Raw genomic sequence first — 26,244 nt, 5'->3', positions numbered from 1 at the left:
TTGTTATGTTTCAACATCTTTTGCAGCAGCAACAAGCCGTTCCTGGGTGGAAACGGCGTCGTGCAGGTCAGCGGAGAACTCGCAGAGCACCGCTGCTCTTAGCAACGCTCACCCTCGCTTGTTTGCAGTCAGCGTTCCCACAATATCTCCCTTGCTGGTCTGTCGTAAAAAATCTTAACAAGAGAGGACGATAAATGTGGGAAAACCATGGAAAAGTCTCCTCGAAAAGCTCAGTGCAGATGCTTCGGACATTTCTGTTCTCACACGCCGCTGCTCCGGAACATTCCTGAAACGTTTTATCACTGCAGCACATGTGTGAAAATCGCTTTAGTCAGTAAAATTTTTCCCCTCTTGCGATTGAGGTTAAGGGTTAAGCAGTAATTATCTAGATTTATGATATCAAAGGATTTTTCTTTTTTACCCTTAAAGGAGAATACCTTATTTAACTCCACTTCCATGTTGAAATTTGGACACTTCTGCCTCAAAAAGAGAGAAAATACGGCAACTTAAATCTGATTGCGAGGCATATAAGTGGTCGTTCTGATGCTAAAAGCAACGTTTTAGCAACATTTGAGGATCCTGCTACCAGTAGCAACATATTCATGTAAAAATATCTATTTATAAGAAGTAAAAACATATTTTTTTTGCCATGCAACTGAATGGTGGGTGAAAACGAAGGTGTTTGGCGCACAGATGGCAGAACAATTTCAGCAGCTAAAAGCGTCGAATTTTCACAGAACCTCCTCCACACGTTCCTGCTTTATTTAACACGTGGCTTGCCCATATGAACCGCGTGGTTAAGCGAACACCCTGATTACAGCGGTGGCCTGACGGAGCCTAATTCTCTTAAGAGTAATAATAAGTCCCGTATATGTCCGCTCATAACTGCGACAGGCCCCCGAGGCTGCATTTGTCTGCCTAACGGTCTCTGCGGAGTGGGCTCTCTGCACGGGACCACATGTGTCTGCAGACCAGAAAACGCTGAAGCCATTACTTGTGAAATTGAAAGCAGGAACCAGTAACAGCAGCAGAAAGAGACAGTTTTGACTGAGCTTTCGGAGGAGAGGAGAGGAGAGGAGAGGAGAGGAGAGGAGAGGAGAGGTTAGAAGAAAAGCCCCCCATCAGATGGTTGTGCTCAAGCTGACTTGTTGACTGCAGCAGGCTGCAGACGATTTAGGTCTACTTGTCATTTCGACGACCCCTCCCTGTCACGACCTCTCTGCGATGACGCTCGGCGACGACTCACCGTTTCCAATTTGTTATCGCGTTTCCATGTGCATCTGGTTATGGCCGAGGAGAGCCTTCAGTTTTATGGATGCTGTGATAATTCAGAGAACGCCGTTTGGCCATGAAGGATTTAGAGAGTGCAAAATAGAAAAATTGTGGGATTTTTTTCTGTGTATTTTTCCTGCCGTGAGAGAAACGGCGCTGTCGGTAATACAAGGTTCTGACATTCTCAAGTCTTTAAAAACCCTTAAAAATGACAAAATTTGATTCAGATCATTTCAAGATCTGAATAGAAGCATTTCATCACTTTTTCTGTTCTGCTTTTTGCAATTAAATCGTCTCAATATATTTCTAAATGTGAACAGACGAGATCGCTGTCTCTTTTGACTTCGCCAGAAGGGTGAAATTTATTTACTGGTTGAACCACAACAACAACCAACTTTAGCCAGAGACTCCTCCCTGACTAGATAAAAAAAAATCAGAATCTCTTAAAGAGACAGTAACCCTCGAACATAATGCACCAGTTTGGAAATAAACACAGTCTGCAAAAACATTGAAAAGCGTAAAATGTGCCTTTAATGCGTCCTTTAAAATATAGTGTGAGTGGTTTCAACCGGACCATCCATCTATGCATCGATCCGTCCTTATGTCCGTTCATCCAACCATATTTAAAGCCTGAGAAGTGCAGAAATATCAGCCATAAACATGTATTTAAATGTTAGTCTTGCTTTTCAAGAAGAAGAAATAATGGATTTTGAGTGTAGAAAAGTGTCGACTTTTTAAATGAAGAATGCATTTCAAACCTTGATTAATATCGAGCTACTTGCGTTAAAGTAAAAACAATCATCCTTTCAGCCCAGATTTGCTGCTTCACTTTCCAGTTTTCCTGTTAGCAGGAACCAAATGCATCTATTGCATTAGTTCGGGTTATTGTTTTACATGCCTCACACATGATGCATTGTGATTGTCGGTAATTTATGTGCCACACGTGACGATTTATAGAAAATATGCTTTCCCCCCCCCTTTCAGAAGTTCTCATGCTTCAGACAGCTGGTTGGTTTTAATAGTGATCAGTTGCCTGTTTTTGTACACATGTACATGTGCGTCCAGGTTTTACTGTATATTTGTCATCTGTTCTGAATTTTCCTCCACAGCGATTCACTTGGAACAAGCTAATGCCTCTGGTTTTTAGTATGATCTCAATGCGGTTCGTGTAACAAAAAGGGGGTCGCTTTCTCGTCTCGCTGCCTTAAAGGTGGGGCTCGGCGCTGTTGTCGGGTGTTTATTTCTTTATTTGGTCGGGCGGCGGGTGTTTCCCCGGATAAGGGCCCGCGGAGAAGACTTATCTTCAAGCGCGCGTCTGTCATCTGCTGCTGCAGACAGAGAGCTCTTTCATTCGCTCTGGTGAAAGAGGGTTCATACAGATTTAAGGGCCAGCATTGTTTGTGCTCTGCGATGTTTAATCACTTTTGCTTGGACACCATATTAAAAACTTGGGCTCTGGATGGGTAGAGAGGCTCTTCGTCGAAAACAATTGGGTGGTGTTCTACAAAAACGGGGAGAGAAAAGAAGCGCCGCAGCCGCCGCCTCACAGGGTGGGTGACGAGGACAAAGGCACATCGTCGGGGTGAAGCCAAGAAGCAGATCAGATCGGATAAGATCCTGAACGTTACTTGCTGATATTGAATTTTGTACTTTTAAAATGTTCCTGCTTTAAACCCTCTTAGAGGTCCTGCAGCTTTGTCTCCAGTTTCTCATGTTTTATTTACTTTCAAGAGTAAGATGGTGGCTTATTCCTACTTGACTTTCCCACACCGCCTCCCTTCCCCTTGCACTTTATTTCACTTTAGCCACTGATTACGCGTAGTGTTTACATATTCCATAGAGCTCTGTGACAGAGATAAACCTCTCCTGATGCTTATCCCCTGGCCACAATGTGGAAACCACTAAGATATAATGTAAACCAAACGTCGCAGCTGCCCTTTCATGTCTCAAGTGCCAGTTTGACTCGCTGAGCGAGATATTCTTGAGGACTTGGATCTAAGTGATATTAGTTGCCGTAACTCTAAGGCCGTCATGTTTTCTTCCGTCTTTTAGTAACCTTGCAGAGCTGTATTTATGAGTCTTTTCTCATAAAGTCACTGCTTGTGTGAGAGACATTCTTGCTCGGCTTTGTCATTTGCGAAACGTTAACGCTAAGCAGTGGGAGTGACTATTTCTGATATGAAATGTGATTAACGAACCCTGCATCGACGCTCCCCATAAATTTGGTTGTAGGATTATACTGAGGGGCTGCGCTCGGAGGACTCCTTGGCATTAATTGGCCCGACTCTCCCGTGGCTAAGAGTATTGCTCTCACTCTACTCAGCAGACTGCGGTTTGTGTGTGTTATCACTCTTGAGGTCCTTCGCAGTAAATGTGTCACAGGCAAATTGCGTCGGTCTAATAATACCCTTGCATCGTCTCACGTTGCAGAGCTTCTTGGGCTCCGGGCTCTCAGGACTCGCTCCTGGAAAAGTCCCTGCAGTCAGCAGCGAAGTTCAACTCCTGAAACTAAAAATGCTTTTGAAATGTTTCCACTGCGGTGCCCGGTGTGAACAAAAGGTCAAGACGAGAATCCCTGGTTGCTCATCCACCCTCGGTGTGGTCTGCACCTCGATCCTTACGATTTGTGCTTTCACAATGAAGGTCGGGCAAAAGATATTTTATGGTTACCCTTCTAATACTAAACAGTGCGAGCTGTATTTGCTTTTTCAAAATAGTTACACACAAAAAATGTCTATTTTGAAATATTCTTTTATTTTGCTGAGTTATCTTTCCTTGTCAATAAATCAAAGCAATAATAATAAAAGTCTTAAGTAAAACATATGTTTCTGTCATAGTATTTGGTTTGATATATGACTTTTGGTATTAGTGTTGGTTTTTTTAAATAAAAAGTTACTTGCATTAACCATAAGGCACTAATCATAAATGCAGTTTCTGCTAACGCTAATGCTAATTTCTATTAGCAAACCCTTATGAAAGATGGGAAGTGATGATCCCTTGTCAAACCAAAACAACTCTCATTAACCAATTGGTGGTAAATATTTTCTGTGCGAATCCTCAGCTGTCACTTAAATTGAAGTGGCTCCAATTTAATGTAAGATTTGTCTTTTTTACCCCAAAAGCATCTGTTATAAAATGACAGAAATGGTAAAGAGTTTGGACTACTTACTAATTAATACCTTTCATTTAAACCAACACACTGTGTTTTTATTGGAGCTCTGTAAATAAATTTGTCAACACCAGATAGTCATCAGCATACAATGCAATTTGTTTTTGATTCTAAAGAAACATACATTTGAGTAGAATAGTTGTAATTGTTTTTTACTAAGAATTTAATGGATATTTTTAAAATGACCTCTAAAGATAAAATAAAAAAAAATTACATCAAAGGTCAGACGTATGAAGGCAGTTGGCTCTGTTTGTGAAAAAAAGTCAGGAATGACAAAACTGTAAAAGTATGAAATGATACAAAGCTGAAATCACCTGATAACTTTTAAGTAAACGACGCAAAGTGTTTTTGTCAGAGTTCAGATGTTTAAGCAACATTAAAACAATACTTTAGGTACTACTCTAGAATACATCAAACTAGATGTTCTGCTAGCGGAAAAATGGTGACAGTCAGTTTATAAGTAGTGAAGTATAATATATTTTCCTTACTTTTTAAAGAAGGCCAACAATAACAACAAACAGTGCATCAAACCAGATGTTATTCTCCTTTACTGATTAGATGTTTGTTTTATTCGGGCGCTAAAGTAACCCAACAAACCAGCCAGTCCAGATTTTTTGACTAAAGATATTTGTGTATCTGTCTTAGTCTTAGTTTAGCCAAACAAATAAAAATAAAAATTACAAAAAATGGTGCAGTTTCTTGAATAGCCGCAGTAGTTTTGAGTCCAACAGAAAACCAATTTACTTTCTAATCTGTCTAATTTTCATTTAATTTGAAACAATGTGCATTCAAGAAAAGGTTTTATATTGATGCATTTTCAGGCATGAGACAAGTGGAAGTTTCTAGCGTTGGTGTATTTAATGAAGAGTGCTCATGACTTGACCTGTCACCGGTCAGAACCGGTTAATGGAGTTGTGTATCACTAGTTAAAGTCTGACAATAAAACGCTGCGGGTAGCATTTTAATTCTTTTTTTTTTTTTTTTGTCAATGCAGCGCCCAAAAATGTCCATTTTTAAAGGAGGCCAGGTCACCATAACAACGTCCCCTACACTCGACTTTCATCTGCAAACTGTAGAAATAGAGCAAAGTGTCTGATGGATGGGGTGAAATATCTTTGGTATTTACAGCTAGGCAGGCATGTGAACCACTGCAGAGCGTTTACTGGAAGGAGGCTCATAGTTGGGATGCATAACCAACTAAACAAACAAACAAAAAGGGTAAAGGGCTCAAACAATCACTACGGGAACTGATGTCCTCTTTAAAAAGATGTGCTCTGTCAGGTTGAGCCGGTTCGTTTTCTATTCTGACTGTTGTTGTTTTTTTAAAGCCACAGATCCACGCAGCTTTGACAGACTCGTGGCCTGTTATTGAGCTCCAAGAAGCTAAAAGTAATCCACCAAGCTGGAGCTCATCCCTCTTAATTTGTTTGCCCGCTTTACATCCACTGAGATGTTCTCCAGCTCCATCTAAGCCATCACGTTGACAACCCCAAGCGGCGTCTAATGCTCCGATTGATTCTCCTCTATAGCTGCTTTGATGCTGCTCTTTTATTGTGTCGGATGTGACGGTATTTTTTTCCCCGCCTCCTCTTGTTTACGAAAGCGCCTCCGATGGTGTAAAAGCGGAAAGTTGCACTCTGAAGCTTGGCCACTCGGGGAACCGCTTTTGTAACCGGCGAAGGCGCTTCGTCTGGCGCTCCTCTGGAAATTAACCAAGATGTTTTAACAACGGCAAACCAGTTTCCTTCAATCCGCGGCGTTAAATCACATCTCGAGGTTATTTGTCTAAAAGCAGGCCTGAGTTGCTGAAAAGCAGAGCAGTTGTTCTGTTTTACGAGGCGCTAATGACCTGCCAATTCAAGAGCAAAGGCAGAGTGACCAGTTCATTATGTCTAGTGTTTACTACCTGTTGCCCTTTGACCCCTGTTTGAAGCACAATCCTGATTGTTGTTTTAGCCGTTAGAGTGTTTGATTCTTTTCTGCCGTCTTGGCTCTGAAGTGGCGGTTTAGCGTGACAGCTGCTGATCTGATGAGATCCATAGAGAGGCCATGATAACAGCCAGGGTTTGGCTTCTGTCCTGTTTGCAGATAAAAAGCGCACGCCTCTAAAAGGTCTGGGCTTTATGACTCAACACCTCTGGCACAAACTCAACAATAGAAAGACTCTGTGTGCTTGCAGAGATGCACATTGTCCTGCAGAAGTATGCACACTGCAAGTAAATCATCACAGTCGTGTTGCAACAACAAACTGCAAAGCATTTTATTGGCGTTAGCACCGACTCCAAGACACGGCTGTTCAAGGGAGCATCAGAAAGAGAAGCACTGTAGGTGTGGGGCAGCTATGGAGGAGCTGCAGAGATCCTCGGCTCAGGTGTGAGAATCTGCTGACAGCAAGAAGAAAACAATGTAGGGAATGAAAAGGTGTGGTGGAACCCAAACACACCATCAGTTCAGACAAAGTGTACTAATGTGTCAGAGTGGTCTAGTCAAAGTCTACACCATAATCCAAATGAGTGCTTGTGGCAAAACTTGAAAAGTCGACGTCCGATTCTGACTTCACTTGGACTAATTAGCAAAAGTTTCAAACTGCAGAAGATCTGGAGGCTAAAGAGTCTGACAAATGCACGCCACACTTTTCAGATTTTTATTTGCAAAGAAATCTTGAGAGTTACTTGTCAATGTTTCATCTGATTAAACAACTACAGACAACTTTATGTTGGTCTGTCAAATAAAATGCTGCTAAAATACATCCAAGTTCCTGGCTGTAACTTAAGACAATGTAGAGAAAAGAGCGCACGCGGCGTTGCCGGGAGAGTCCTCTGGCTGCGTATCGTTCAATCAGCTAACAGCCTCACGTCCTCCACATCGTCTGATGTGTTTACTGGGGCCTTGTTGTCTTTATCGTTTCCTCTGGCGATACGGGTGTAAATGGCGGCGGATAAACCGAGAGGTGATTTAGTGTTCGGGTCTGGATGCGGTGAGCTCTGGCGGCCGGCTTCCTACCTTTGTGTGGCGGGGAGCAGTGGGGGTGGGTGGAACGGGTTAGGGGGGTGTGGAGGCGCGGTAGCGGATATGCGGCCCGAGCGCCTCCGAGGAGGGAAGGAAACCGGGAGTCAAAGGTGATCGCATGCTGCTCCTGTTATTTGAGCCTGCTGAAACCGGCTTAATGGATTAGATATAAAACGTTCTGCTGCGTGTTATTAATTATTGCAGCATCCAGTGGTGACCCTGTTGCACGTGGGCTGCTGCTGCCGCCGCCGCTGCAGCTGCAGCTGCAGCTGCATGCCTCCGTCCTCCCGCTCCTCTCTTCACACAGGCCTCTCCTGTAACCTTGAGAGAAGCCTGCTCAGGCCCCCTGAGTTCAACGAGTGCATGAGGCATATTTTCGCTGAGCATGCTCGGACCGCCCTCTCTAAACCCCCCGACCCCCCGCCACTAACTCACTCGCTCTCCCCCCCTCCCTCCCTTCCTCCTCGCCATACATACAAGCGTTTTCCCTCCTAAAGAGGACTCCCTGTAGGCCTCGCCTTTCAGAGCGCCTGCAAAGGAAATACATTATGTGTAAAAAGATTTCCATATGGTGTCATACGATCTGTGTAATTCCCCCTCGATTGATAAAAAAAAAAAAAAAAAAAACTTACCTTGTACACACAATCAACCCTTTGTTCAGCTCCTGGGCTGAATGTGCTGACCTGAAATGCTAAAAACACTGTAAACTGCATTGCACTGAATGCTCGACAGTGATGTCTTTTTTAATTAAAAAGCGCAAACTGAGCACGAGCGAGCCAAACCAGCTCAACCGGAACGCGCAGATATAAATAAATCGCTTCCTTCTCCCTCGGTAAATACCTGAGAGTCAGTTGCAGCCAGTTTTTTTAAGGAGGAGTGGCTGACATCAGCTGTTGGAGTTTACAGGAAGGCCTGCACGCATGTATGCCTGTCTTGGCTGACGATTTGGAGTTGGAGTGTGTGTGTGTGTGTGTGCGTGCGTGTGTGTGGGGGTGTTTTGGGGTGAAGAGTCTGCGGCAATCCTACGGGCAGGCTGTTCCAGGTGAGCCCTGCCAAGTTCAAGTGGCTTGGACCAAGCCCTGCGCCACAGAACGGGAAGTGTTCCTGCAGGCGCTGCCAACCTCTGCGAGAGCTGCGACTGTCAGTGTCAGCGAGGAGATAGTGTTTTCTACAAGCACACGCACATTCAGAGAGAGAGAGAGAGGAAAAAAAAAAAAAAGTTTGGCAAGGATGCATGTATATATGTAGATGCTTGCCAGGAGGGGGATTACTGGAGTTTGCTCCAGTGGTGGCCCTTTGATGTTCCTTCCAGTTCCCATGATGCAACAGTCTGGCGAGGACGAGGAGATTATTTTTATGACCTTTAAAGAGATTGCGCATCAAATTCTGTGCAATTACGATTTGAAATCTCAGAGATCCTTTAACTACAGGTCCGTTTTTTTTCCCCCCATGAGGCCGTTTGTTTCTACGAACGAAGGCAGAAGGTTTTCACACCTCTTGAACTCTTCCACACTTTTTTGCTCTGCAGCCACTAATGTCAGTGTACTTTCATGGGATGATTTTATGTGCTAGATAAACACATACTAGCATAAAGTGGACCGGGAACAAAACTTGGGTTTTCAAAATTTATTACGAATAGCAAGTGTTAAATACCCTTTACTCTAATATTCCTAAATAAAATCCAGTACAGCTTGCCATTCTGTAGTCACCTAATAAATAAATAGTTCCCATGTGTGAAATGTAATCTTATTCAGCTGCTCTGAGAGGTTTTCTACAGAACTTTAGAGAATAAACAGAATCATGAAGACTGAGGAACACGTTAGACAGACTGGAGATGAAGGTGTAGAGAAATTTAATGCAGAATTAAGTCATAAAATAATATCCCAGACTTGGAACATCTAATAGAGCCACTATTAAGAAGCGGCTGTTCACCCTAAATTGAAAGAACAGGGATGGAGAGGATTAATTAAAAGCAGCCAACAGGTTCTTGATAACTCTGGATGAGCTGCAGAGATCCACTGCTCAGGTAGAAAGCTGTTGTTGGCAAAAAATAAAAACAAAAAAAAGAGGTTTTCCACATGGCATGTAGCAAAGAATATAACTCATATTCTTTGCTACATGATAAAATGTGGAAAACAGTGAAAAACTGGAAAACGTTGGTGGCAGCATCACGCTGTAGGGATGTTTCTCCTTAGCTGAGTTGATGCGCAGATGGATGGAGTCAAATACGGGACAATCCTGGAGGAAAATCTGCTAGAAGCCGTAAGAGCAGCTGGAAAACCACCGTAAATATCAGAAGTTTTTGCACACAATCAAGGAATTTGACTTAAGTTCACTTCTGCTGTCAATGAAGACATACAAAAATGTATAAAAGGCAAATAAATAAATAAAAAACAAGTTTTTTCTGCAGAGATGATAGCTGCCTTTTTCTTGACCCTGGACCTTTGTAAGTCCTGGAAACATACAGCCAGAGCTACAACAGATCAAATTATATTTGGGTTACAGTGGTCCAGTCAAAGTCTAGACCTCAATCCAATTAGGAACCTGTGAAAAACAAAAACTAGCGTTAAAATTTACAGTTGCTTTCTGTCCAGTCTGATTGAGCCAGAGCTCCTTTTCGAAGAAGAATCTGCCGAAACTTGAGCATCCTGCATGTGCAGAGCTGGCTGAGAGACTCGCCTGCAGACGTGCAGCAGCGTTTGCCGTTTCAGGGGGTTCTAGTATCGACATGCGGTACATTGATGTTTGTGCAGACGGTCAGTGGGATATTTTTATGCAGCTGAACCAGTATCCCTGGGGGGTGAGAGGGAATTCAGACGGGGGCAGCTTTTCCATGAATTTGTTCCTTTAAGCTCAGAGATGATCCTCCCAGAAACATGAAACATAAACAGAGCGTTCCTGTCGGCTCTGCTCGCCTTCCTGAGCTGAACCAAGGCAGAACAGGAACTACCTCAGCTATCCTGCAGCCCGCCCACTCTCTCCCACCCCAACCCCCCATAGCCCCTGATCTCCATGGGTGAACTCTTGGCATCTCCGATAAAGTGAAAGCAACGCTCTCTGATTGTTGGAGGATGGCTGCAGGGCGGGTGTGAAATCCCCCACGATGCGTCCCCGAGTGGACAAATCTTAGCATACCGAGGAAGTGGAGGAAGGCTTATTGGGGTGTGGGGGTTGTTGCAAGGAAAAGCGGCATGAGGGGAATTCCTGTTCCCGAACCGATGGAAAAAGTGACTGCTGGGCTTCGCTCAAGCGGCTCTGTGTCAAAACAGCCGAGCGCTGCCGTCATCTGTGCAAATATTTCAAGAGATTATAGTTCGGGAGCCGCGTGGGAAAAAAGCTGCAGCAGCAACAGAGCAGCGAGATTTAGGACAGAGAACCCTTCTCATCTGAGCATTATCAGGCCAACAACAAAAAATAAATAAATAAAATATGCAAAATGCAAGGTGCATGGACATGAACGCAATCCTGCCTGGCAAGGGTTGATCATCATCCTAAAGTCTTTTGGCAACCACCCAGAAAAAAAAATAATAAAGTCAAAACCAAACACATTTAAATTGTTGGCTGGAAAGCCACCAGGCATATCTTCTTGCCTTCTGCACTCCTCTCATTACAGTTTCACTTTTGAACATTGTGCAATGTCAGAAGTTCTTATGAATGGCTACCTTTGTTAACCAAATTTGAATGTACTTTTTTCCTCCCCTACATAATCTCCCTTTGACATAATGCTGTGGCACTGTTTTAAACACATTGTGTGGAAACACCTTGACGGCGGCATTAAACTGGCTGCAATAAGCTGCTGATGTAATGTTTTCAAACCGTTCAGTGGCCTGCTCTGTGGATGCCATTGTTTATGACTCCCAAACAACAAAATGTGAAATTAATTTAGCGCCTCTCTTCTTCCCACTGCAAGCTGGCGCTGTGCAGCCAAACCACATGTTGTTACTTCCCCCAGCAAGCCCTGGTAGCAGAGAAAGGATTTGTGGATTTGTTGTCTGCGTCTTTTTTTAATTTATTTATTTATTTGCCATGAATGTGGGATATAGTTTCCCCAGTTTAGACGTGAGCATCTTGAGTCAGGTGCTGCTGATCAAAGCTTGCTGGTGCGCTATAACACAATGCCAAGCTGGAAAGACATCAGCTCTGCGTCTTGTAGGAGTTTCCAAATAGTTGGAAGGTCGACATTTAAGATGGTGTTGAATCTTCTCAGAAGTAGATGTCATAAGGTTAGACCAAGCAAAAGCCCCCACACGCTCAGATTCAGACTTTTAGCATCTTGCTTAGCTTGTTAAATCTCAAAGTTCGTGACAGTGTGCTTAGAAAAAGGCTGGACCAGAATTACTTGTTTAGAAACGTTGCCTCTTTTCTCTAGAAGTCAAATTTGCATAAAGACTACTAGAACAATGTTCTTTGAACAGATGAGCTGTTCTGCCTGAACAAACAAAAAAAAAAGAACATAACACAGCATGTCAGCACTAACACTTCATAGCACCTGTCTGCTACAGCAGTGGAGGAATGATGATCAGGGCTGGTTTGGCAGCAACAGAACATGAATGTCTTGAAGCCATTGAGTTCAACGAGTTGACTGAGCCAACATCAAGAATTATGTAAGATGTTAAATCATCTTAGTTTTTTCCATTTTGGATGAAGTAATGGTAGCGCGGATTCTGCTGTGTGCTTTTGTGCACTTGAGGGCAGTTGAGGAAACTTTTAAAGACCAGATCATTTCTGGTATTTACTAATATACGAAATGCAGCGGTTGGCACACTCCTGCTAATCTGCTAATGTGCTTGTAGTGGAGCTGATTTTTCATTTGGCATTTTAGAGTGCTCTAACTTTGGAAAAGTTTAGCGCACTTAGCTTCCCCTAATTTCTAAAGCACTAATTTACCAGACAGTTTTGTAAACTTTCATTTGGATCAAGTTCGACATCTGCGTTAAAGTCGTGGCTTAAATAAACTTAAAATGATTGGCTTTTGTAATGACGCTCCTGTTTTGACTGTCTGTACATCGGCTCTGCTTCCACATGGCTAGCGTTTTAGTTGATTACAACCTTCAAACTAAAAGCGAGTGCACTTTCCTTTTGCAGCGAGGGATGTTTTGCTGAAAGACGCAGTCTGTTGACTGTACACCTTTGTTGCTGTTGCCAGGATGTCTCCAGTCAGTCAGAGGATCCACAAGGAAAGAAGGAGCTCTGCTGTCTTTGGAGGACTGCCAGTGGCGTGACCTTGTGACAGGCACGGCGCCACCGGCCCGTCTCGGGTTACGTTAGAATCTGCTTGACGGCACCGTTTTATTACCGACTGGCATCAGACTCACCAAATAAGCATCTACCTGGTGCATGGACTCCAGATGTTTTCATGAAATCGCTCTTTTAGTTTGCCTTAAAGAGCAAAAAAAAAAAAAAAAAAACTTCATTCGGGGGTCTTGTGCCAGCGGAGACACCACCAGGCTCCACTCTCCCCCCGAATGAACCCTCCTGCCCCACAGCCTCTCTCCCCTCGAATGCTTTGATTTGGGCCAGCTCCGACGGGGGCCTCTGAAAGCCCTGTCTCCAGGCTCATTAACAGGAAAGGAGGGGTTTTACTAGCCATGCGGCATGCAGCCGGCTTTTAAACCACCAACCAGCTGAACAGCTTACAGCCTCAGGAGTTAGCACAGCTTTCCATCATTACTGGACCCTTCCAGGTAAGGAGTTGGGGGGGGGGGAAATGTGGACATTATTAGGTACTATAAGACCAGCTTTCTTACCCCCAAGTAAATGAGATTGCGCTTTAATCTGAACAATCTGATCGAAAGTTCATATCCCGCTTTCGGTTCTTGGCAGAATAAAGTCCGCAGTAAACGCATTGAAATTTGATACCCAGCTTGATGCATGTTTGCGTACTAAATGAGAAGAAATGATGATACAGCAGCACAGGAGCATGGATAGTAAAGAAGAAAGCACCATTTGCACCTGCTGCTTCATTCCCTACTGGAGTTGTAATGGCAAAAATAAACTGGCTCGACATCTGTTGGCAACGTCAGTAGTCTGTTTTTATGCTTGTAATGACACATTAAACTCTGTGGTTGATTCCCCCCCACAAACGCACACACACACACACACACACACACACACACACACCCCTCCACCTCCTTCTCGAGTCTATATCCCGTTCCAGAGAAACAGTGCCAGCAAAATTGTCCGAATGAGTGCACGCTTTGTTTTCTTTGTCTGTTTCGAGCCAAGATTTGGTCTTAGATGTGGTGGCGTTCTACGATCGCATAATTCCTTCCATGTAGCCAAGCTTAAAGGTGTGCGTGGGCGTGTGTGTTTGTGTGCGTTGCGCTGCTGCTGCCGCTCGCTTGGCACGGCTCTGAGAGCGCAAACAGCGGCGATGGGTGGCAGGGATCCTCGGTGGCCTCAAGCCCAGCTGGAGGAGAGCCATTTTTTTTTTTTTTTTTTTTTGCCCTGAGTGGGAGCGCCCGGTCGGTCGTGGCCAGTGGGAAGTCCTCTTGGCTGAGGCTTGACACAGTCGTGAGCTCTGACAATCAGTGACACATCACAGGCGGAGGTTGATCAGCTCCAGTGTGACGCAAGCACAAGCTATGAGACCTTGTCTTTGAACTTGGCCCATAATCTAAAGGGATTTTCGTCTGCGGCTATAAGTGAAAGCTACTAACAACCTGTCTTTCCACTGTTCTTAGTTCAGTGTTTATTCAACTGCAGGATGCAGGCTGCATGCTGGTGGTGTGTTGGTGCTGTTGCCTTTCAGCAAGAAGGTCTTGAGGTTGAATCTTTTACACATGGTGTTTGTTCCCCCCCAAAAAGTTGCACTTTTTTAACCGTGTTTTGCATCGACAATCTGCCGATTGTTGTACCCAACCTTTCACCCTTTTCACAGTTAGACCAGACATCAGAGCCCCCCCAGGAATTGAGGACGTAAAGCGACTAAATGGATCGCCATCATTGATTTTCAGTATAATTTCAAATGATCTACAGTTGCGTTTCTGCAGACGTGCTTGTTGAAAGCTATCGGGACTTGTGACTGGTGTGAGATAAAGTGGTAGATAAAGCAGCCTCGGCTAAACGTTCCTCCTTATCAGTGCCAAGCAAAGCACAGTTAAACACACTGAACACCTTTCTGGGCCTGAGTTCATTCCAACTTAAATAGTTACTAATATGTTATTTTACATATTAAAGACTCATTGCGGTGCAACAGTCTTGAGGCATCCCCAAGATTTTGATATTTTGCTTTGAAAGGTCTTGAATCTCTTGTCTTTTAAAGCGGTTCAGATCGTAGGTTTTCTAAAGGTCTTCTCTGGACTTTGGCTTCTTTTTTCACTCTCTTGCTGTTTGTTGGAAGTTTGACTGATCTGTCAGTTTATACTCAACACGTCTCCTAAACCAAAGGGATGAATCTGTGGTGTTTCTGCACATACCAGGCAGCTAAGCAACAGGCTTTTAAACTGGATTTTTAGGCTCTATGTTACCCATTTCACTCACAAATTCACAATTTGCTCCAGTTTATTTGGGGTAATATTTAATAAAAGAGCAGCTTAATAGACCTAAAATTGTGTTTTAGCCAAAATAAGGCAATTCCCTGTTTTAAAAGACCAGAAAGAGTCCAAGAAAGTCTGGATGGTTTAATACTTTTGCATGGAACTGGTTGTTTGTAAACCATATTTATTTCATGCATTGTGTATCCAAAGAGGCAGCGTGAAAGTATTCAGTGAAAGTCCTGCTGTCCTTGTTAGCATCGCCACCGGTTTGCCCCTGATCTATGATCTACGGACCAACTTTTCTCTCCTGGGAGAGCAGGGAAATTCCCAGACCCCAGATATCCCCCTCCTCTCTCCTCGCCATCCCTCATTCCTCCTGTCCCCCCCTCCCTCCAGACCAGTCGAGACGTGCAGGTTTGAACCCTCTCTCTGTGTTTCTGGCCTCCAATGCCCATTGCCACTCAAGCAGCAGGGGTCCGGTGCATTTGTCTCATAATTATCCGACTGGACAGGGGGGTTTCTCTGAAGATGAAAGAGGCGAATCACAGAGCTCCTCTGTCAAAGGTCTGTCTAGCTGACTGGGCGGGTGGTTGGTGGGGGAAACGGGACGGGGCGGGACAAGGGGGTGGGCTTGGATCTCTCTCCGCCGTCCTCTCTCATTCGTTGCTACCCACACACAAATCGCCTCAGAGCATAATCGCCAGCAGTGAACGCTCGTGCAAAGCCCCCTCCCTTGTTTCAGCCACCCCACTGATTCATTCACAACTACAAAACTGCAGGAATACCCCCCACTCTCACATCCTGAGACTCCAGACCCCCCCATAAACTCCTCCCACCTTCATCTAGCCACCTACCTCACCCATTTGCCCACTCCCTCATCTGCCTCCTCTTGTCCCCTCCCCTCCTCCACCTTTCTCCTTCTTCTCCTCTTAACTACTGGCTAGGAGTTAATGGACTGTTTTGGCTGGTCTCCAGACGGTGAGTGTCACCTCATTAGCCTATAGCGGCTCGCTCCCAGACTGCTGCCTGTATGTGTGTGTTTGTGTGTAGGAGGAGGACTACAACGACGGAATGTCATTGGTCTGCCCCCCCTGCACCCCTTCAACCACCCCTCGCCGTCGCTCCTTCCCACCGCTACAATGAATGGGAAAACACGCATGCATAATTAAATCCATAGTCTCATCCTCACTCCACCCGCCCTTCCCTCCTTCCTTTAAAAAAAAAAAAGAAATGCTCCTGCTTGGAAGTTTGCCACCAGGGGAGAAAAAAAAAAGCTTGGAAGTAAGAGAGACGTGGCCAACCTCGCACCCTCGTACGGACCTTATTCCCTTTCATCCAGGCCCGCCGAATGGCAGGGTGGCAACAGCGGGCGAATGTAAATGCCAGCCGGTCCTGCCAGTCAATTACACTGCAACAAAGCTAATTGTTTGTTTGGTGCACACTGAAAAAAAAGAGAGAGAGAGAGAGAGAGAGAGAGAGGAAAAAAAAAAGATGCAAGTCTGGCTGTTGATGGGGCTTTTGTTTCAACACAGATGCAAAGTTCCTCTTTTTTTCTCACGGGCCAGACAAGACGCCGACTGAACGTGTGAATGGTGGGACCACACTTCAGTCGCTTACTCCTGGAAAACGTAAAGACGGATTAACGCGTGCGCGCAGTTATTACATTCAAAACCAGGGAATTACTGGAGGATTTAGATAGATTTTATAAAATTAAATTAAAAGTTAAATTTCTCACAGCATCTGTTTAGCCCTGAGTACGGTGATTTAAAGTTGACGGCGTCGGATCAACCTTTCAAAACTGCAGATTAGGTGTACCGCAGGGTTCCATTTGCGGACCTCTGCTTTTCTGTTTCTATAAAATGTTCTTCCTCAAATCGCACCAAAACTGTCAGTGGTCTTTGTTTTGTTTGCAATCAAGTTATAGTTATTGAGTTGAATTTTCAAGTTGAATTTTAAGCGTCAAATTGTAAAAAAAAAAAGAATCCTAACTTCTTTTGTTTGACAAAATCATGTGTAAATGTAAAGGCTGCCCATTAAATTCGAAAGATCAGATTTTTTCTCACCCATCTCACTCTAAACTAAGCAGGAATATTTAAAGCCAACAAAGTGGCATCATCATAAAATCTGGAAAATGCAACACTTTAAGCACCTTCTCAGCTTTGGTGAGAATTAAAACAGCATCTTTATGCTATTATCACTTTAAAAGGCAGCTAAATATAAAATTCTTGCATTTGAACTGTCTAAGTTGGTCCTCAAGAGGACTACTTTTATGTTTCAATGCAAATTGTGTCATATTATTAAGTGTAAATGTGTTTAAAACCCTCCAACTCCTGAACATGTCGACAATGACGCAGACAAATGTGCAGTACCGACATTCTGCCACACGTTGCGCTACCTGAAAAATCCCAACAGTTTCTGAAAGTGGACATGTTGCGCTTTCCAGCAAATATCAGGATTTTACGGTAATTTCACCCCCGCTGTAGCAGGAAGTGAAATCAATCTGACGGGCGCTCTTTTAATAGACGGTATATTGCGAAAATAAGTTTGTAGATGTCGAAAGTTCCAGTGTTGTTGATAAATGGGCAAATATATATTTACTCACAGGACATTTAAAGAACTGCGTGCAATTAAATTAAGCAAAAATATCCAGGTGGAGATTTGAAACTTTGGTCATAAAAGTTTAACTCTGCATTGTTTGGTCTTAAACCGTCTCAGTGCTGCCATCTGTGGGTCGACCGGTGACCGTTCCAGATGAATTTTCCTATTGGTTAAAACGACACGGCTCCGTTGACATTTTCGTCACTCGGCCCAGCGTTTGGGTATAAAACCATCTCACTTTGACACACATTGATCGATAGCATTTCTAAACGTTTCACGTGTGATTTATCTGCAGTGTTTGCTGCAGGACGTCTGTGTGAGACCGGCTGCAGCGCTGACGAAGCGATGGAGGCTTACAGCAACACTTGCTTCTCGCTCAGTCAGGACAGATGCTGCAGTTTTATTGTTGCTTTCATCGTCAACGTTTCCAGTAACAAAAACATTAAAAAAAAAAAAAAAGTTGTGACTAGTTTCTTTTTTGAAAAAAGTCACTAGAAGCATCTGAAAAGTTGCTGGGCTTAAGTTTAGTGTTATTGCTGCCTTAAAATAACCTAAATGAGGGCTGAGTCTGCAAATTAGTTTTCTGCTAATGCTTGGCACAATGGTTGCTTTTATCTAAATGTAAGATTTTTTATGTTGTTTCTGATTAGATGCGTTTTAAAATGTGTAAAATTTACAGTATACCTAGTTAAGCTAAAAAAAAACCTGACTCACCCATTCAGATATATTCCAAAAAAACATTAAATTTAAAAGTTGCAATCATAAAACTTTATAAACTTGCATTTTATTGATAGAAATTCTAGATATGTTTTAAAAATATGCATAAAATATAAGTTTAACTCTGCTGTGTCCTGCTAAAGAGAAACGTTGGCTGTAAAAATGTTTAAAAAAAGCCCAATGTTAGGTTTTAAAAGTCTTATTTGGAGTCACAAGCCGATGGGATTCAACCATAGTGAGGAAAACAATAATTTAAAGTAGCTTGAACAATAAAGCTTTAGAACTGAAGGCATAATATTAATAAAAGGAGACCCCCACCGCCCCCCCTTTAATACGGTCGTCAGGTTCTTGTGAAAGATCGCCCAGTTGGGGCAACAAGCTGAGAGCAAAGTGACAGGAACAGAAAGGGGAAAAAAGAAAGGAGTGTAATAAATAAGCGAAAGGAAAGACCACATTGTGAGAAAAGGGCAAACATAGCAGGAGCGGGAGGAGGTGGAAACATTAAGCGGGGGGCGCAGTGTGCTGACTGGAGACCAGCCTGCTCATTTTTCATCGGACAGATGAGCCACTGTGTCGCGTCGTGTCGCTGCGGTTTGTCTGCAGCCCGCTCGCCGACTGCCCTGCGCACGGCGGCTCTCCGCGGGGCGCCCGGTGCGTGCCTCTGTGTGCGCACACGTGTTCTGTATGTCACCGCGTGTACGTTTTTAATGCGCAAATGCAGCATGACTGCATGAATGGAGGCTGCCTTTGAGCGCCGGTGCAAACGATGCGCGCATCTGCTCAGAGGTGGGTAAACTTCACATCCTGGATTTAAAAAAAAAAAGGTGGGGAAGTTGAATTTGGGTGGATTAACCCTCATCTGCATCCTTGGTTTCCCGGCTTTGTCCTGGCCAGGTTTTTTTCCCCCCAGTCCTCGTCCCCGGGGCCGGTGGGGCTAATGATCTCCCGGGCCATTCAGCGTGCCATTCGGGGCCCACTCGCCGCAGAATGAGCTCCCTCCCCATCCGTGCTGCTTGGTGACCTCAATGAGGAGCCTGTTGTCCTCCTGGCTCAGTTAAAACGCTCGCCTCTTTTCACTGCCGTGAGAGTTTACGGAGGAGAAGGCACGGCGACTCGGCGGGGGAAAGAAGAAAGAGGGCCCGCTCTTCGCCCGCATTAGTATGCGGCGATTAGAAACAAACACACACACACACAGACACATTGTGGGAGCAGAAGGCCCGAGCGTGCTCTTGTCGGCGGGACCAACATGGACGCCGAGAGATACAAGCGAGCTGGGTCACGCACAATCGACCGCGCTCGCACACAGCACTCTGGCCGGGTCCTCATTGTTCCCGTCTGGGCCCGGACCCCACTTGATTCCCCTCGTCTTCAAACCCTGACAGACGCACCGAGTCTTGAGTGCGCCTTACAGAAAAAGAGCGCAACATTTAATTGTTTGCCCAGACATTTCAACTTTGCCCCTTCTCACCTTTTTTCCCTCCTTTTTCTGTCACGTTCATCTGCGTGTTTGTGGTTTTCTGTACCTGCCAGCGGTTATTTGATAGGGAGGCTTTCAGCTGCCGCTTTAAGGCCAATAAGAAATGCCTCCCTTGTTCCAATTATGAGATAATCATTACGGTGTCACAGAGTGTAAAGCGCAGTTGGAGATGACTAAGATTTCTGCCATTTATTTCTGCCGGTGCAGAGAGTTTCAACGTGAAGATGTTTCTGTCTTTGGCACAAAGCGCGTCTCTAACTGTACTATTAAAATCAAAAGCGAAGAACCGGTTTGTCCGCAGGTTCAGAGTCCTCAAGTCATCGCCGTCTCCTCTGGTAAATGTTTAAACCTCCCTCTGTTGTGTTTTGAATTTCTGCAGAGGATCACAGCCGACAAATCAAGTTATCTGTCGCCGGCTCATCAGTAGAGCTTATAAGCTCTGTTTTAAACAGCAGTCAGGATTCATAAACACCTTCTGCATCAACAGTGATGTCTAATCACAGGATATGACGATGATTTTTTATCATCAGCTCAGTTTGTAAATGCCAATCATGTTCGTTAAAGCTCCTGCCGACACTGGACAGGATTCAAACACACCGCTTCAAGCAGGAGCCACTCAGAGCTACAAATGACTTTTCAAGTTCGGCTGGAAAAAATGTGAAAGTAGATGCTGAATACCAGTTATATTTACACAGAAGATGGGGAAATGATCTTTTTAAATGTCAGTATATTTGGGCGCTGGGTGGCTCAGTCAGTTGTCCCGGGTTCGATTCCTGGAATCGGGCCATTTTCTGCACGTCTTCCTCTTCTTTCCTCACCCTATTTCCTGGCAAAGGTCACTAGTGTCAAAAACCGTTCAGAAATAATAACACATTAGCGTAGTTTACAGACCATTCAGTCATTGTTTCAGTTTCTCTAATCAGGATTTCCAACAGCGCCTCAGAACGGGACGTTGTGGAATTATAAACTCCCGCCGGAGATGTTGATAGATGAGTCGGGGTTTATAAACAGATCTGCAGATGACTTCATTTAAGTTCAGTTAGTAAGACAAATTCAGTCTGACTAATGTAGCGTCACATTACAACAAATATCAGGACAAATGGATCGAGTTCCATCCAAATTCAGCTCAGACGAATCCTGTAAAAATCACGTTAAAAAAAAAAAGTGTTTCCCGATTTCATATTTTTATGCATGTTTGTCACACTTCAGTGTTTCAGAACGTCAAGCCAATTTAAACGTTAAGTCGAAGGCGACACAAGTTAGCACAAAGTGCAGTTTTTAGATGGAGTGTTTCATTATTTAGGGAGCAAAAAATGTAAATGTGCATGACCCAGGATAAAAGAGCGATTGCTCCCTAAGCCTACTAGCGTTAGCAGCAACGACTGCAGTCAAGCGTTTGTGGTAACTTGACTTTTGTAAACCCAGAAATGATTCAATGCTGTCAAAACTCGGAGGCTTAGAAAACGCCGCCGGGTAGAAAGGTGCCTTTCCAAGGATGAAGTGGATCTTTGACTCTGCAACAGTCCCTCACACAACACTGATGTAGAAATTGAGACAGTCTTCCTCTACACCAAAGAACCTGTTTTCTCTTTTGTGGTCCGTTTGGCTTGTTTATTATTTATTTCACCAGTAGCGACATGTGTAGCCACGTGTCTTCTGGTCTGATTAGGAGCGATGGCGTCCGTCCCGCTCTGTGGTGACGGAGAGCTGGAACTCGGCACCGGGTCCAGCGCAAGCCTGAGCGGTGACTGTCTACCGTAAAGTGGAAACGGCGGATCTGCGGCGGATCCTGCTCCTCGGCTCTTGATTTATCGCTCGTCGGGAGAGCACCATCTCAAAGATGGCGTCCTTCCCTCTCCCCTCCGTCGAACAGTTCGTCTTCCCGTCACCCCCGCTTTCCTTTCGGCCAGGTCAGGTGCCAGCTCGTTGCGGCGATGCCAGAATTTGGAATATTAATGTGTGTGTGAGAGATTTGGGGAGGGGTTGGCGGCGGCGGGGGGGCATCGCCAGTTGGCAGGCTGGCACACAAAGGCTGGCACGATAAGATCCTCCCCTCTTCTGCGGGCAGATTTTCTCGCCCATATCTTTTGTTTGGCTTGTTTGGGTTGCAGCTCATCCTGATAAAGGCCACTTTGTTTAGACAACAAAGCGCGAGGGAGGGAGAAAAGACAGAGATAGAGAGACAAAGAGATAGAATGAGAGAGGGACGGGGGGTCGTTTAATAAAGGCGGCAAACGAAGGAGGGAAGCAGGAGGGGGGGTTAGGGTGGGTCACCAAAACAGATGGAAACCTTAAAGGAAAAAAAAACAAAAAAAGGCAGATAGGGGATGAAGGAAGGAAGGAAGATAGAGGAAAAAAAAAAGATGTAGCTTGAGCTTTTCGCCAGATAGGATACCCTGAATAGTAGATGTCGGCATGGGAAAAAGATACAATGGAGTCGGGATACAGTTGCAGGCGCGGGGACAGCGATAGGCAGATAGCGAGGAGAAGAAAGAGGGATCTGGGAGAAGGGAGCAGGTTCTGCTGGCTGCCTGGAAGCCAGCCCGAGCGCTGTGAGGTCATCCTCCAAGCTGTGAATGATAGAAACCAGGAGCACAAGAGGACATGAGACAAACACACACACACACACACACACACACACACATTACATTACATTACATACCAGCACATGTACAGTCAGGGAGCGGCGCGGCGTGGCCCTGCTGCACACGCGCTCACGCCTGCGGGTTTCCAAGGAAGGACAAACTTTCCGGAAGAGGAGAAAGTCTGTTTGGCCACCTCAAATATTTACTCAGGAGCAGATGTATTGTCGAAACATTACGCATCAGAGCCGCTCCATAATTAGGTGGATATTTTTCTCCCCGCTTCTCCGGGAGTCGTCCACCCCGCTCTCTCCCTCCACCCCGCCTCCCGCCTCCCCGGGGCTGCTGAAATGCATCTTGGCTCGGGACCCGCGCCTCTGGCAGCCAGAGCGCTATACATGTGCACAGAACCCTGCTCGGCATATAAAATGGCTGCCAGACAGGCTTCTCCTCCTGAAATGTCGACAGCGGTATGCATCTGCAGGGCGTGCGTGGGGCCCGAGCGAGCGAGCGCGCGTCGCTGTTTCTGAACGTGTCTGCAAAGAAGTGTTTGCTGCAAAAACTCGCACCGCCGCCGTCAGAGAAGGAGGAGGAAAGGAAAAAAAATAACAAGAAGAAGGAGAGAAAGTTTCCCAAACTATGAGGCTAATTTAACCCACACTCTGTTCATACGCGTGCATGCGTTTGTGTGTGTGTGTGTGTGTTTGTGTGCATATGTGTTCCACGACTTAGTGGGAACAGAATGGGTTCGGTGCCAGAAATTGAGGAGGAGGGAGGTTTGGAGCCAGAGTGTGTGAGTGTTTTAGCGATTATAAAATCCAGGCGAGTAACACACTTGGGTGTGGAGAAAACCTCATAAGCACTCAGAAACTTTCTTGCCGAGCCAGATTTCTGTTGCCATTACCGCTAATTGCCCTAATCGTTACAGTGGTATGATAAGTATCCCACCGGACAAGAAGGTGTAAGAACTCGTGGACACATCCAAAAATACCCACAAGCCCCTTCTGCTGGTGCTTTTTTTTTTTCACCCCCCTCTCTCTCTCTCTCTCTCTCTCTCTCTCTTTTTTTTTTTTTTTTTTTTTTTTTATTGCTGAGTAACAGCAGATAATCTGATTCAATCGCTGTGCTGTTTCTCCCCTTCCTTCGTGAACCGGTTTGTTTATTTAAACAAGTGGCGGGGGAAGGAGGGTGCCAAGAAATGTTGTTTTTGGAAAAGAGCAAATGTGTATGTCTATCTGTGCGCGTGGGTGTGCGTGTGTGTGTGTGTGTGTGTGTGTGTGTGTGTGTGTGTGGCGTCTGGCCTTGCCAAGCTCCCAGGGCAAAGCTGAGGCTCCTCGACCGCAACTGTTTATTTACAGGTTACACTACTGTTTATTTGAAGACTATCAGATCGGCTGGACCTCTGCACAGGACACCTTTTTAGATGTAGATAGCCGGGGCCCGGGCCCCTAATAACCCGGTTCTACACTGTACTTTATATGAGCAACCTTATGTAAATAAAAAGAAATTCAGCAGTTATATACAGTTTATATTTTAAACAAACAACAGGTGCATCTAAATAAATCATAAAAGTTCATTTAGGTCAGTAGTCTAAAAGATAGTTTCAGATTTTTATGTAAGATAACCCGAGTGAATGCAAAACGAAATCTATTTCTATTTTAAGTAGAAAAAAGCTGCATAAACCCACCAGAATCTGTAGTTTGCCAAAACAGAATCAGTTTGGCTCAAAAAGTAACTTTGATATAAAGAAACGGATAAAATCTTTTACATCTTTTAGGGCTACAGAGTCATTTCTGAGCCAAGTGGAGGAAGCGTGAAGCAGTGGTTGGAAATAAACCCAAATTACTGCAAGATTACATCGGCTCGTTCAGGAGCTCGCAGCAGAGCGACATCTGAAGCGCTGAACGCCTTACATGGCTCAGTTAAGGTCAGAGTTCACGATTCAACAACAGCAAAGATTGAAAAAATGGCATATTTGTTGGAGCGCCGAGGCTAAAAGTAATACTGGTGGAAAAAAGAGCGATAAGTTCGTCTCGCGTTTCCCAAGCAAGAAGGAAAAAGTGGGACATTTTGTAAGGTTTCTGTTCCGACAGAATTTCAGACGGATATTCTCATGCCTGTAGCTAAACAGGGTGGTGGCCGTGTGATGCTATGGGATTACATTACTGCCACTGCTGACGGAGCCGCGAATTATGTTCATTTTATAAAGGAATTAACTTTTTGATCTCAAGCTTAGGTGCACTTGGGTTGTAGCAAACATGAGAGGTTTGCAGTGGTCTAGTCAAAGTCTGGACTGAGGTTTGATGGAGATGCATGACTTTCACCAGGCTGCTCGTGCTCAGCTTCATTAACAGCGAATGAAAACAGCGAATGATGTCAGTCGTTTCTGCGAAGGCTGACACCAGTTCTTGGATGCAGGGTGTAATTAAGTTTTCACATCGGAACAGGTTGGTTTGATTGGCTGCTTTGCTTTAATGTACGATTTATTTATAAACAGTTGCTTATCTTTTGTGTTTTATGCTTTTCTTGGGAACATTATTTGCAGCCTTTCAGTTTGACCAAACAACAAAAACCTGGAGAAAATCTGTAAGGGAGCCGAAAGAGCATTTTGCAAATTTCTCCTTTCACTTTTTCAACCTGACAGAAATTAACCTTTTAATCTAATTCATTGACCTGGACGTGTAAATGAAGCTGCAGAGATGATAAAACCAGACACTGGAAGCTGATTTTTAGCAACAAAAAAACACAAAGTATCACAATCACCAAGAGGGTAAAAAAAAAAACCCAGAGAGCAGGACGCTGCCCTTCTTGGGTCAAAGGTAAAATGTAATGCGATAGGGGAGGTGTTCCCCGCTCCGGCGCGGGCCTGGCAGATGTGCCATATGCTTGCATCCCACCTTGAGTCATCCAGGTGGTCTCTCCTGGTGCTACAGCGGGGCCTCATGCTGGAAGATGCCGCCTGCGATCTCTAATTGCTGCGACCATCTGCTCTTTTTGTCATGCCTGCCTGTTCGGCTCACAGAGAAGCAGGAGAAGATGAGAAGAGCGCAAACAAAAAGCAGAGAACTCTGATCCGATCGAACCGAGCCGGAGCGTTTTCCCCCCCCGTCTCCCATCTTCTACTCCACCTCTCTTTACCTCGCCGCTGCGCTTTTCTCTCCGCCCGCCTGCGTCGCTCCCTCTCCGCGGCTCCCGGGGAGGAGGCACGGAGTTGGCAGTCGTAACTAGACTGATGGATGACTCTGAAAGTGGAATAGAGACGGGGGGGAGGAGGGGAGGAGAGGCGGGCGCACCGAGTTCCCTGCAATCACTTTATGGACATGTGCGACAGTAAATCCACACAAACCTCCACTTGCCCACCGGAGCTTCCTCACGCACCACGTCGGCGCGCAGCAAGCGACTCCCGATTTACTGATGCAGAACATCGGAGATTGTTTGGCTCTGAAGAATTTGCGATGCTGCGCAGATTTTAGTGTCAAAGACGCCTAATCTTTCGGTAAATTTGATGATTTAGTTCTCTTTATTTTTACCGGATTTACAATGGAGCCCTGCCAGTAATTTCATGGGTGCAGCTTCTTAGCTCATTCACATTGCTGCTTTTATTAAATTTTTTTTTAGTTTGTTAGAAAAAAAAAAAGAAGAAAGAAAGAAAGAAATGTGACAATTTAAATAAATTACTGGTAGAAAAAGCTTAAAAATCAGGTATAATAATTAATTGCAAGAGCAAAACGTCACACTGACAAAACTTTTTAAAAATCCAACTGAAAATCTCTGAAACAATTTATTAATTCCTATAAAATAAAGTCTAGGAAAGCAATTTTTTTACTTCATTGTTTGTATTTTTAAGTTATTCAAGGAGTATTTAATTAGTAATAAGTGCCTGGGATTCTAAAGTTGTTTGGTTAAGCTCAACATAATTCATTTTAAAGGCATTATCTATTG

The 26,244-nt window shown here is 44.6% G+C and overlaps 1 protein-coding gene and 1 long non-coding RNA gene across 6 annotated transcripts in view; one reads left to right on the top strand and one right to left on the bottom strand.

The window, feature by feature from the left end:
* The window catches only part of LOC103143386 (nuclear factor 1 B-type), a 93,898-nt gene that overhangs the window by 27,105 nt on the left and 40,549 nt on the right, over positions 1-26,244 (top strand). The window lies entirely within an intron of this gene.
* Positions 1,668-25,975, bottom strand: LOC107837064 (uncharacterized). Of its 2 annotated transcripts, XR_001663043.1 has the most exons (3): positions 22,116-25,975; positions 8,083-22,010; positions 1,668-7,980 (listed from the first exon to the last, which is right to left on the bottom strand). It is a non-coding gene; the product is annotated as an uncharacterized LOC107837064 (long non-coding RNA). The 2 variants fall into 2 exon arrangements; XR_001663042.1 differs by having other exon boundaries at positions 5,410-22,010.

Source organism: Poecilia formosa, unplaced genomic scaffold (genome assembly GCF_000485575.1).
Source record: "Poecilia formosa unplaced genomic scaffold, Poecilia_formosa-5.1.2 Scaffold111, whole genome shotgun sequence".
NCBI classification, from domain to species: domain Eukaryota; kingdom Metazoa; phylum Chordata; class Actinopteri; order Cyprinodontiformes; family Poeciliidae; genus Poecilia; species Poecilia formosa.
The sequence above is the reverse complement of the archived record's forward strand: the minus strand, read 5'-3'. Positions and strand labels throughout refer to the sequence as shown.